We start from the raw sequence: 12,065 nt of genomic DNA on the forward strand, positions 1-12,065 counted from the left end.
TGCAAGAGATTTCTGTGTATTAATTTTGTATCCTGCTACTTTACCAAATTCATTGATTAGCTCTAGTAGTTTTCTGGTAGCATCTTTAGGATTGTCTATATATAGTATCATGTCACCTGTAAACAGTGACAGCTTTACTTCTTCTTTTCCAATTTGGATTCCTTTATTTCTTTTTCTTCTCTGATTGCTGTGGCTAAAACTTCCAGAACTATGTTGAATAAGAGTGGTGAGAGTGGGCAACCTTGTCTTGTTCCTGAGTTTAGAGAAAATGGTTTCAGTTTTTCACCATTGAGAACAATGTTGGCTGTGGGTTTCTCACATATGGCCTTTATTATGTTGAGATAAGTTCTCTCTTTGCCTACTTTCTGGTGGGTTTTTATCATAAATGGGTTTTGAATTTTGTCAAAAGCTTTTTCTGCATTTATTGAGATATATTGAGATGGTTTTTCTCCTTCAATTTGTTAATACAGTTCATCACATTGATTGACTTGCATATACTGAAGAATCCTTGCATTCCTGGGATAAATCCCATTTGATCATGGTGTATGATCCTTTTAATGTGCTGTTGGATCCTGTGTGCTAGTATTTTGTTGAGGATTTTTGCATCTATGTTCATCAGTGATATTGGCCTGTAGTTTTCTTTCTTTGTGACATCCTTGTCTGGTTTTGGTATCAGGGTGATGGTGGCCTCGTAGAATGAGTTTGGGAGTGTTCCTTCCTCTGCTATATTTTGGAAGAGTTTGAGAAGGATAGGTGCTATATCTTCTCTAAATGTTTGATAGAATTCACCTGTGAAGTCATCTGGTCCTGGCCTTTCGTTTGTTGGAAAAATTTTAATCACAGTTTCAATTTCAGTGCTTGTGATTGGTCTGTTCCTATTTTCTATTTCTTCCTGGTTCAGTCTTGGAAGGTTGTGCATTTTTAAGAATTTGTCCATTTCTTCCAGGTTGCCCATTTTATGGCATAGAGTTGCTTGTAGTAATCTCTCATGATCCTTTGTATTTCTGCAGTGTCAGTTGTTACTTCTCCCTTTTCAGTTCTAATTCTATTGATTTGAGTCTTCTCCCTTTTTTTCTTGATGAGCCTGGCTAATGGTTTATCTATTTTGTTTATCTTCTCAAAGAACAAGCTTTTAGTTTTACTGATCTTTGCTATTGTTTCCTTCATTTCTTTTTCATTTATTTCTGATCTGATTTTATGATTTCTTTCCTTCTGCTAACTTTGGGGTTTTTTTGTTCTTCTTTCTCTAATTGCTTGAGGTGTAAGGTTAGGTTGTTTATTTCAGATGTTTCTTGTTTCTTCAGGTAGGATTGTATTGCTATAATCTTTCCTCTTAGAATTGCTTTTGCTGAATCCCATAAGTTGTGGGTCATCGTGTTTTCATTGTCATTTTTTCCTAGGTATTTTTTGAATTCCTCTTTGTTTTCTTCAGTGATCTCTTGCTTATTAAGTAATGTATTGTTTAGCCTCCATGTGTTTGTATTTTTTACAGATTTTTTCCTGTAATTGATATCTAGTCTCATCGCGTTGTGGTCAGAAAAGATACTTGATATGATTTCAATTTTCTTAAATTTACCAAGGCTTGACTTGTGGCCCAAGATATGATCTATCCTGGAGAATGTTCCATGAGCATTTTAGAAGAAAGTGTATTCTGTTGTTTACGGATGGAATGTCCTATAAATATCAATTAAGTCCATCTTGTTTAATGTATCATTTAAAGCTTGTGTTTCCTTATTTATTTTCATTTTGGATGATCTGTCCATTGGTGAAAGTGGGGTGTTAATGTCCCATACAATGATTGTGTTACTGTCGATTTTATGGCTGTTAGTATTTGCCTTATGTATTGAGGTGCTCCTATGTTGGGTGCATAAATATTTACAATTGTTATATCTTCTTCTTGGATTGATCCCTTGATCTTTATGTAGTGTCCTTTGTCTCTTCTAATAGTCTTTATTTTAAAGTCTATTTTGTCTGATATGAGAATTGCTACTCCAGGTTTCTTTTGTTTTCCATTTGCATGGAATATCTTTTTCCTTCCCCTCACTTTCAGTCTGTATGTGTCCCTAGGTCTGAAGTGGGTCTCTTGTAGACAGCATATATACGGGTTTTGTTTTTGTATCTATTCAGCCAGTCTATGTCTTTTGGTTGGAGCATTTAATCCATTTATATTTAAGGTAATTATTGATATGTATGTTCCTATTACCATTTTCTTAATTGTTTTGGTTTTGTTATTGTAGGTCTTTTCCTTCTCTTGTGCTTCCTGCCTAGAAAAGTTACTTTAGCATTTGTTGTAAAGGTGGTTTGGTTGTGCTGAATTCTCTTAGCTTCTGCTTCTCTGTAAAGTTTTAAATTTCTCTGTCAAATCTGAATGAGATCCTTGCTGGATAGACTAATCTTGGTTGTAGGTTTTTCCCTTTCATTACTTTAAATATGTCCTGCCACTCCCTTTTGGCTTGCAGAGTTTCTGCTGAACGATCAGCTGTTAACCTTATGGGGATTCCCTTGTGTGTTATTTGTTGTTTTTCCCTTGCTGCTTTTAATATTTTTTCTTTGTATTTAATTTTTGATAGTTTGATTAATATGTGTCTTGGCACGTTTCTCCTTGGATTTATCCTGTATGAGAGTCTCTGTGTTTCCTGGACTTGATTAACTATTTCCTTACCCATATTAGGGAAGTTTTCAACTGTAATCTCTTCAAACATTTTCTCAGTCCCTTTCTTTTCCTTTTCTTCTTCTGGGACCCCTATAATTTGAATATTGCCTCGTTTAATATTGTCCCAGAGGCCTCTGAGACTGTCCTCAATTCTTTTCATTCTTTTATCTTTAATATGCTCTGCAGTAGTTATGTCCACTATTTCATCTTCCAGGTCACTTATCCATTCTTCTGCCTCAGTTATTCTGGTATTGATCCCTTCTAGAGAATTTTTAATTTCATTTATTGTATTGTTCATGATTGTTTGTTTGCTCTTTATTTCTTCTAGGTTCTTGTTAATCATGTCTTGTGTTTTCTACATTCTATTTCCAAGATTTTGGATCATCTTTACTATCATTACTCTGAATTCTTTTTCAGTTAGACTGCCTATTTCCTCTTCATTTATTAGGTCTGGTGGGGTTTTGCCTTGCTCCTTCATCTGCTGTGTGTTTCCGTGTCTTCTCATTTTGCTTAACTTACTGTGTTTGGGGTCTCCTTTTCACAGGCTGCAGGTGTGTAGTTCCCATTGTTTTTGGTGTCTGCCCCCCTTGGCTAAGGTTGGTTCAGTAGGTTGTGTAGGCTTTCTAGTGGAGGGGACTAGTGCCTGTGTTCTGGTGGATGAGGCTGGATCTTGTCTTTCTGGTGGGCAGGTCCACATCTGGTGGTGTGTTTTGGGGTACCTGTGACCTTATTATGATTTTAGGCAGCCTCTCTGCTAATGGGTGGGGTTGTGTTCCTGTCTTGCTAGTTGTTTGGCATAGGGTGTCCAGCACTGTAGGTTGCTGGTCGTTGAGTGGAGCTGGGTCTTGGCTTTGAGATGGAGATCTCTGGGAGATTTTTGGTGTTTAATATTACATGGAGCTGTGAGGTCTCTTGTGGACCAGTGTCCTGAACTTGGCTCTCCACCTCAGAGGCACAGCCCTGACGCCTGGCTGGAGCACCAAGAGCCTGTTATCCACATGGCTCAGAATAAAAGGGAGAAAAAAAGAAAGAAAAAGATAAAATAAAATAAGTTATTAAAATAAAAAGTCAAAAATAATTATTAAAAAAAATTTTAAGTAATTAAAATAAGGAAAGAAAGAAGAGAACAACCAAACCCAAAAAGATATACACCAATGATAACAAGCACTGAAAACTATACTAAAAAAAACCAAAAAAACCACAAAGAAACGGACAGACAGAACCCTAGGACAAATGGTAAAAGCAAAGCTATACAGACAAAATCACACACAGCAGCATACGCATGCACACTCACAAAAAGAGAAAAAGGGAAAAAAAAATGTATCATTGCTCCCAAAGTCCACCTCCTCAATTTGGTATGATTCGTTGTCTATTCAGGTATTCCACAGATGCAGGGTATATCAAGTTGACTGTGGAGATTTAATCTGCTGCTCCTAAAGATGCTGGGAGAGATTTCCCTCTCTTCTTTGTTCGTACAGCTCCTGGGATTCAGCTTTGGATTTGGCCCTGCCTCTGCGTGTAGGTCACCTGAGGGTGTCCGTTCTTTGCTCAGACAGGATGGGGTTAAAGGAGCAGCTGCTTCGGGGGCTCTGGCTCACTCAGGCTTGGGGAGGGAGGGGTATGGAGTGCAGGGCAAGCCTGCAGCAGCAGAGACCAGTGTGGTGTTGCACCAGCCTGAGGCGCCATGTGTTCTCCTGGGGAAGTTGTCCCTGGATCCCGGGACCCTGGCAGTGGTGGGCTGCACAGGCTCCCGGGAGGGGAGGTGTGGGTAGTGCTCTGTGCTTGTACACAGGCTTCTTAGTGGCTGCAGCAGCAGACTTAGCGTCTCATGCCCGTCTCTGGGGTCTGCGCTGATAGCCATGGCTCGCGCCCATCTCTGGAGCTCCTTTAAGCAGCGCTCTTAATCCCCTCTCCTCGTGCACCAGAAAACAAAGAGGCAAGCAAAAGTCTCTTGCCTCTTTGGCAGTTCCAGACCTTTTCCCAGACTCCTTCCCGGCTAGCTGTGGCACACTAGCCCCCTTCAGGCTGTGTTCATGCAGCTAACCCCCATCCTCTCCCTGGGATACGACTGAAGCCGGAGCCTCAGCTCCCAGCCCCCACACATTCCGGTGGGTGAGCAGACAAGCCTCTTGGGCTGGTGAGTGCTGGTCGGCACCGATCCTCTGTGTGGGAATCTCTCTGCATTGCCCTCTGCACCCCTGTTGCTGCGCTCTCCTCTGTGGCTCCAAAGCTTCCCCCCTCCGCCACTCGCAGTCTCCGCCCACGAAGGGGCTTTCTAGTGTGTGGAAACCTTTCCTCCTTCACAGCTCCCTCCCACTGGTGCAGGTCCCGTCCCTATTCTTTTGTCTCTGTTTTTAATTTTTTCTTTTGCCCTACCCAGGTATGTGGGGAGTTTCCTGCCGTTTGGGAGGTCTGAGGTCTTCTGCCAGCGTTCAGTAGGTGTTCTGTAGGAGTTGTTCCACAAGTAGATGTATTTCTGAAGTATGTATGGGGAGGAAGGTGATCTCCGTGTCTTACACTTGTGCCATCTTGAAGCTCCTCCCTAGAATAGACTTTAAAATAAAGACTGCAACAGGGACACTACATAATGATCAAAGGATCAATCCAAGAAGAAGATATAACAATTTTAAATGTTTATGCACCCAACATAGGAGTACTTCAATACATAAGGCAAATGCTAACAACCATGAAAGGAGAAATCAACAGTAACACAATAATAGTAGGGAGCTTTAACACTCCATTTACACCAATGGGCAGATCATCCAAACAGAAAATAAATAAGGACACACAAGCTTTAAATGACACAATAGACCTGATAGATCTAATTGATATTTATAGAACATTCCACGCAAAAGTGGCAGAATACACTTTCTTCTCAAGTGCACATGGAACATTCTCCAGGATAGATCACATCTTGGGTCACAAATCAAGCCTCGGAAAATTTAAGAAAATTGAGATCGTATCAAGCATCTTTTCTGACAACAGTGTAATGAGATTGGAAATCAATAACAGGAAAAAAATGTAAAAAACACAAATACATGGAGGCTAAACAGTGCACCACTAAATAACCAAGAGATCACTGAAGAAATCAAAGAAGAAATTTAAAAAACATAGAAATAAATGACAACAAAAACACTATGACCCAAAACCTATGGGATGCAGCAAAAGCAGTTCTAAGAGGGAAGTTTATAGCAATACAATCTCACCTCAAGAAACAAGAAAAATATCAAATAAACAATCTAACCCTACACTTAAAACAACTAGAGAAAGAGGAGCAAAGAAAGCCCAAAGTCAGTAGAAGGTAAGAAATCATAAAGATCAGAGAAGAAATAAATGAAATAGAAATGAAGAAAACAATAGCAAAGATCAATAAAAATAAAAGCTGGGGGCTTCCCTCGTGGTGCAGTGGTTGAGGGTCCGCCTGCCAATGCAGGGGACACGGGCTTGTGCCCTGGTCTGGAGGATCCCACATGCCGCAGAGCAGCTGGGCCCGTGGGCCATGGCCGCTGAGCCTGCGCAGCCGGGGCCTGTGTTCCATGGTGGTAGGGGCTGCAGTAGTGAGAGGCCCGTGTATCGCAAAAAAAATAAATAAATAAAAAAATAAAAGCTGCTTCTTTGAAAAGATAAACAAAATTGATAAATACTTATCCAGAGTCATCAAGAAAAAAAAGGGAGAAGACGCAAATCAATAAAATTAGAAATTAAAAAGGAGAAATCACAACTGACACTGCAGAAACACAAAGGATTAGAGTCTATTACAAACAACTATAAGCCAATAAAATGGACAACCATGAAGAAATGGACACATTCTTGGAAAGGTACAATTTTCCAAGACTGAACCAGGAAGAATTAGAAAATATAAGCAGAACTATCACAAGTAATGAAATCGAAACCATAATTAAAAATCTTCCAACAAACAAAAGTTCAGAACCAGAAGGCTTCACAGGCAAATTCTCTCAAACATTTAGAGAATAGCTAACACCGTTCCTTCACAAACTCTTCCAAAATATTGCAGAGGAAGAAACACTCCCAAATTCATTCTACAAAGCCACCATCACCCTGATTCTAAAACCAGAAAAAGAGATCACAGAAAAAGAAAATTATAGACCAATATCACTGATGAACATAGATGAAAAAATCGTGAACAAAATACTAGCAAACAGAATCCAACAGCACATTAAAAAGAGCATACACCATGATCAAGTGTGATATATCCACGGAGTGCAAGGATTCTTCAATATACACAAATCAATCAATGTGATACACCACATTAACAAATTAAGGAATAAAAACCGTATGATCATCTCAGTGGATGCAGTAAAAGCTTTTGACAAAATTCAACACCATTTATGATAATAACTCTCCAGAAATTGGGCATAGAGGGAACCTACCTCAACATAATAAAGGCCATATACGACAAACACACAGCAAGCATCATACTCAATGGTGAAAAACTGAAAGCATTTCCACTAGGATCAGGAACAAGACAAGGATGTCCACTCTTGCCACTGATATTCAACATAGTTTTGGAAGTCCCAGCTACAGCAATCAGAGAAGAAAAAGAACTAAAAGGAATCCAAATTGGAAAAGAAGAAATAAAACTGTCACTGTTTGCCAATCACATGAGACCATACATAGAAAATCCTAAGATGCCACCAGAAAACTACTAGAACTAATCAGTGAATTTGGTAAGGTTGCAGGATACAAAATTAATGCACAGAAATCTCTGGCATTTCTATACACCAACAATGAAAATTCAGAAATAGAAATTAAGGAAACACTCCCATTTACCATTGCAACAAAAAGAATTAAATACGTAGGAATAAACCTGCCTAAGGAGGCAAAAGACTTGTACTCAGAAAACTGTAAAACACTGATGAAAGAAATCAAAGATGACATAAACAGATGGAGAAATATACCATGTTCTTGGATTAGAAGAATCAATATTGTGAAAATGAATATACAACCCAAAGCAATCTACAGATTCAGTGCAATCCCTATCAAACTACTAATGGCATTCTTCACAGAATTAGAACAAAAAATCTTACAATTCGTATGGAAACACAAAAGACCCCAACTTGAGAAAGAAAAACGGAGTTGCAGGAATCAGTCTCCCTAACTTCAAAGTATACCACAAAGTTACAGTAATCAAGACAGTATGGTAGTGGCACAAAAACAGAAATATAGATCAATGGTACGGGATAGAATGCCCAGAGATAAACCCATGCACATATGGGCACCTAATTTACGACAAAGGAGGCAAGAACATACAATGGAGAAAGGCAGCCTCTTCAATAAGTGGTGCTGGGAAAACTGGACAGCTATATGTAACAGAATGAAATTAGAACACTACCTAACACCATACACAAAAATAAACTCCCAATGGATTAATGACCTAATTGTAAGACCTGACAGTATAAAACTCTTAGAGGAAAATGTAGGAAAAACACTCTTTGACATAAGCCACAGCAAGATCTTTTTTTGACTCACCTCCTAGAGTAACGGAAATAAAAACAAAAATAAACAAATGGGACTTAATTACACTTAAAAGCTTTTGCACAGCAAGGAAACCATAAAAAAGAGAAAAAGACAACCCTCAGAATGGGAGAATATATTTGCAAATGAAACAACAGACAGAGGAGTAATCTCCAAAATATACAAACAGCTCATGGAGCTCAATATCAAAAAAACAAACAATCCAGTTAAAAAATGGGCAGGAGGGGCTTCCCTGGTGGTGGCAGTGGTTGAGAGTCCACCTGCCGATGCAGGGGACATGGGCTCGTGCCCCGGTCTGGGAAGATCCCACATGCCGCGGAGCGGCTGGGACCGTGAGCCATGGCCGCTGAGCCTGCGTGTCCAGAGCCTGTGCTCTGCAATGAGAGAGGCCACAACAGTGAGAGGCCCACATACCGCAAAAAAAAAAAAAAAAAAGGAATGATAAAATCTGATTATAGTAAAATAGAAAATTTGTCTGTTGAAAGATACTTCTGAGGAATATACCCAAATTAAGCCCAAAGAAAAAAATAAAAATATATGAAAGAACCATTAAAATATATGGTGAAGATTTTGAGAGACTTCACCAAATGTCTGATGGTTGTTTCAGAAAAAGTGAAGAGAGCCAATAATATTTATTGCAATAATGGCAGATGCTTTTCAGAATTGAAGAAAAACATGAATTCTTTGGTTGAAAATAGAGAAAAAATAACAAATAAAAGCAGAAGAAATAAAAATAAATTTATAGCTACACATAGCATAATGAAACTGAAAGATATCAAGTATAAAGAAAAATTTAACCCCCCAAAGAAAACACCCCATATAATCTACAAGACTGGGGACAGAATTCTCATTAGAAACAGCTGATGAAAAACGACGATGGATAATATATTCAATACTTTGAGAGAAAATATGCATCAGCCTGGAAACTTACACTCAGGTAAACCATAATTCCAAGGTAAAATTAAATTAAGACATTTTCAGAGATATAAATTTCTAGAGGGTTTATCACTAATTGATTCTAATTGAAAAAGTGATTACAGGATGAATTTTAATAAGAGAAGTGAGCCTAGAGGGAAGACACATGACTTAAAAAGTTAGAGGCACATAGGACATTAAGGAAAATATGGAGGCACACAAATTGATAAAATATACTGAAAATTTAATTCTCTAACTAAAACTAACCAGCAATAACAAAGTGTGTGTATATGCGTGTCTGCACACATGTGTGTTCTGATGAGAGACTATTAAGGCACTGTATTTTTCGGAGAGGACTATAAAGATATATGTTAACTTCAGATTTTGAAATAAAATTAATTTTAAAAATATAGGGTACTACAAAAGGTAGAGAAATATATTCTAGAGCTTCCATGAGAACTGAGGATATAAGAAAATGCAGAAAACTTTATCAACTTAATGGGGGGCATAAAAACAAACAAACAAAAGAAACAAAGGAAAAGTATGGGAATCCAAAAATATATGAAGGAAATATAAAAGAAAAAGAATTCAAATATATAGTAATCACAATGAATGTAAATAGATTATACTCACTTATTGAAATTCAGTCTATCATGTTGAATATATGCAGCTTACAAAAGACCCAACTAAAATAAAAATAGCACAAAGAGATTTAAAATAAAGTATTGAAGAATACATCAGGCAAATAACCAAAGGGTATATCAATGTTAATATAAAACAAAGTAAAATAGAATAAAAGACAAAAAACTTTGATAGCAATAAAGAACATTCTACCAAGAAAATATAAAAATAAATTTGTGGGTATCTAACAACATAACCTTGAAATACATAGAGCAAAAGCTGAATTATATGGTGAAATTGATGAAACACCATCCAGTTGAATTAAAATCCTAAATATGAAATGAAAAAATTTTAGAAAAATATACTTAAAACTTCAGATTTGAAAAAGAATTTTTGCCACAGGTGGAAGAACACAAACCATAAAGGAAAATAATAAAATATATATTTTTTACATTAAAAAACTCTTGTATCAGAAGATACCAACACAAGTGATATAATCAATATAGGATTATAAAATCAATAAAGGATTAATATCCAGTCTGTAAAGAGTGCCTACAAATAAATACAAAATGATAACTTGTTAGAAAAATAGGCAAAAGATATAAAGAATTAAAGAGGAAAGAATTTGAATGGCCAATAAACATAAGAAAATATTTTGTAGTCACTAGTAATCAGGGAAATATATATCAAAACTACACAATAAGATAATATTTCACATACAGGAAAAATAATATAAAAAGTGTGTGCAACAAAATGCTCATAGATTCTTGGTGGGAATATAAGCTGTTAAGGAGAGCAAATAGTCAGTAGTAGAGAAGTTGAAAATATCTTTGACACTAAGCTTGATTTTCAGTTTCTAGGTTTATACCATAGAGAAACTCTCACACAAGTTCATGAAAAAAAAAAAAGAGAATATTTATTGTTCCAGTGAAGAACAAGAAAAGATTCAAATGCCCAACAGCCAGAGGAAAGATAAATATATTGTGAGATACTGATACAATTTAACATTACATAAAATTAAGATGGATGAACTAGACCTACATGTATAAATCTCCAAAATTTGTTAATGCATGATAAGACTGAGTTGGAAAGTATCTATAATATGGCACTATTCATTTAAAAATTTAAAACTTAAAAACAATACTATAACTTGATTATGATTACATAAATATATGGCATAGAAGAGAGTTTAGATGTTATGTTGGGTTTAAAAAAATAAATCTGATGTCCATCAACAGATGAATGGATAAAGAGGGTGTGAGATATATATATATATATATATATATATATATATATGTGTGTGTGTGTGTATATATATATATATATATATATAAACATACATACACACAATGGAATATTACTCAGCCATAAAAAGAATGAAATAATGCCATTTGTAGCAACATGGACGGACCTAGAGATTCTCATACTGAGTGAAGTAAGTCAGAAAGAGAAAGACAAATATCATATGATATCACACATATGGAATCTAAAAAGATGATACAAATGAACTTATTTACAAAAGAGAAACAGACTCATAGACATAGAAAACAAATTTATGGTTACCAAAGGGGAAAGGGGGTGGTGGAGGGATGGATTGGGAGTTTGGTATTAGCAGATGCAAACTATTATATATAGAATGGATAAACAACAAGGTCATAGTGTACAGCACAGGCAACTATATTCAATATCTTGTAGTAACCTATAATGGAAAAGAATTTGAGAAAGATATAAAACTGAATCACTTCGCTTTACACCTGAAACATTGTAAATCAACTGTACTTTAATTTAAAAAATCCCCTCTCTCACCCTAAATCTAGACCATGAGTCCTTATGCTCAAGGAAAGAGACACAGAGGGACTGGCAAAGAAACCAAGCAAGTAGCAGCGTGGATGGACAAGGACTACAACCAAGAGGAACAGACGGGGCCTGACTTACTAGCTCATCGTAGGAAATGCAGAGAGAGGAGTGTGATTACCACAGAAAGGCGGCCCAGGGGTATTCAATCAGTGAGCCACAACCCCTATGCAGAGGAGGGAACACAGGGTAAGAAGAAGTGCTGGAAGTGTGTGTGTGTACACACAAGTGCATGGGTCGGGGGTGGGGGTGAGGGGCTCCTTCTGTTGTAGATTATTACAAGAGAGGAGCAAAAAGTGTTTCTCTAACACTCAGATTTTACAAATTAAGTTTTGTCAGTCCAATGTATATTGAGCACCTACAAAAGCGAAAAGCACTTGGCTGGGTGCTCTATATGCTGCAAAGATGACAAACTCTCTCCTCATGTAGGAGCTGACAATCTGATGGGGCAAAAGCAAGAACAGAATCTGAGCTGAAAGGATGTTCGTTATCCTTACTACAGTGCACTAAGTTGAGAGATCATCAA

The 12,065-nt window shown here is 37.2% G+C and overlaps 1 protein-coding gene across 2 annotated transcripts in view; it reads right to left on the reverse strand.

The window, feature by feature from the left end:
• Positions 1–9,700: 9,700 nt before the first annotated feature.
• Positions 9,701–12,065, reverse strand: part of HEPACAM2 (HEPACAM family member 2) — a 66,080-nt gene continuing 63,715 nt past the window's right edge. For both annotated transcript variants that reach the window (XR_004351547.1, XR_004351544.1), the window contains one exon: positions 9,701–9,750. The gene's annotated coding sequence lies outside the window, so the exon portion shown is untranslated. The remainder of the gene's footprint in view (positions 9,751–12,065) is intronic.

This window comes from Phocoena sinus, chromosome 9, assembly GCF_008692025.1.
Source record: "Phocoena sinus isolate mPhoSin1 chromosome 9, mPhoSin1.pri, whole genome shotgun sequence".
Lineage (NCBI taxonomy): Eukaryota > Metazoa > Chordata > Mammalia > Artiodactyla > Phocoenidae > Phocoena > Phocoena sinus.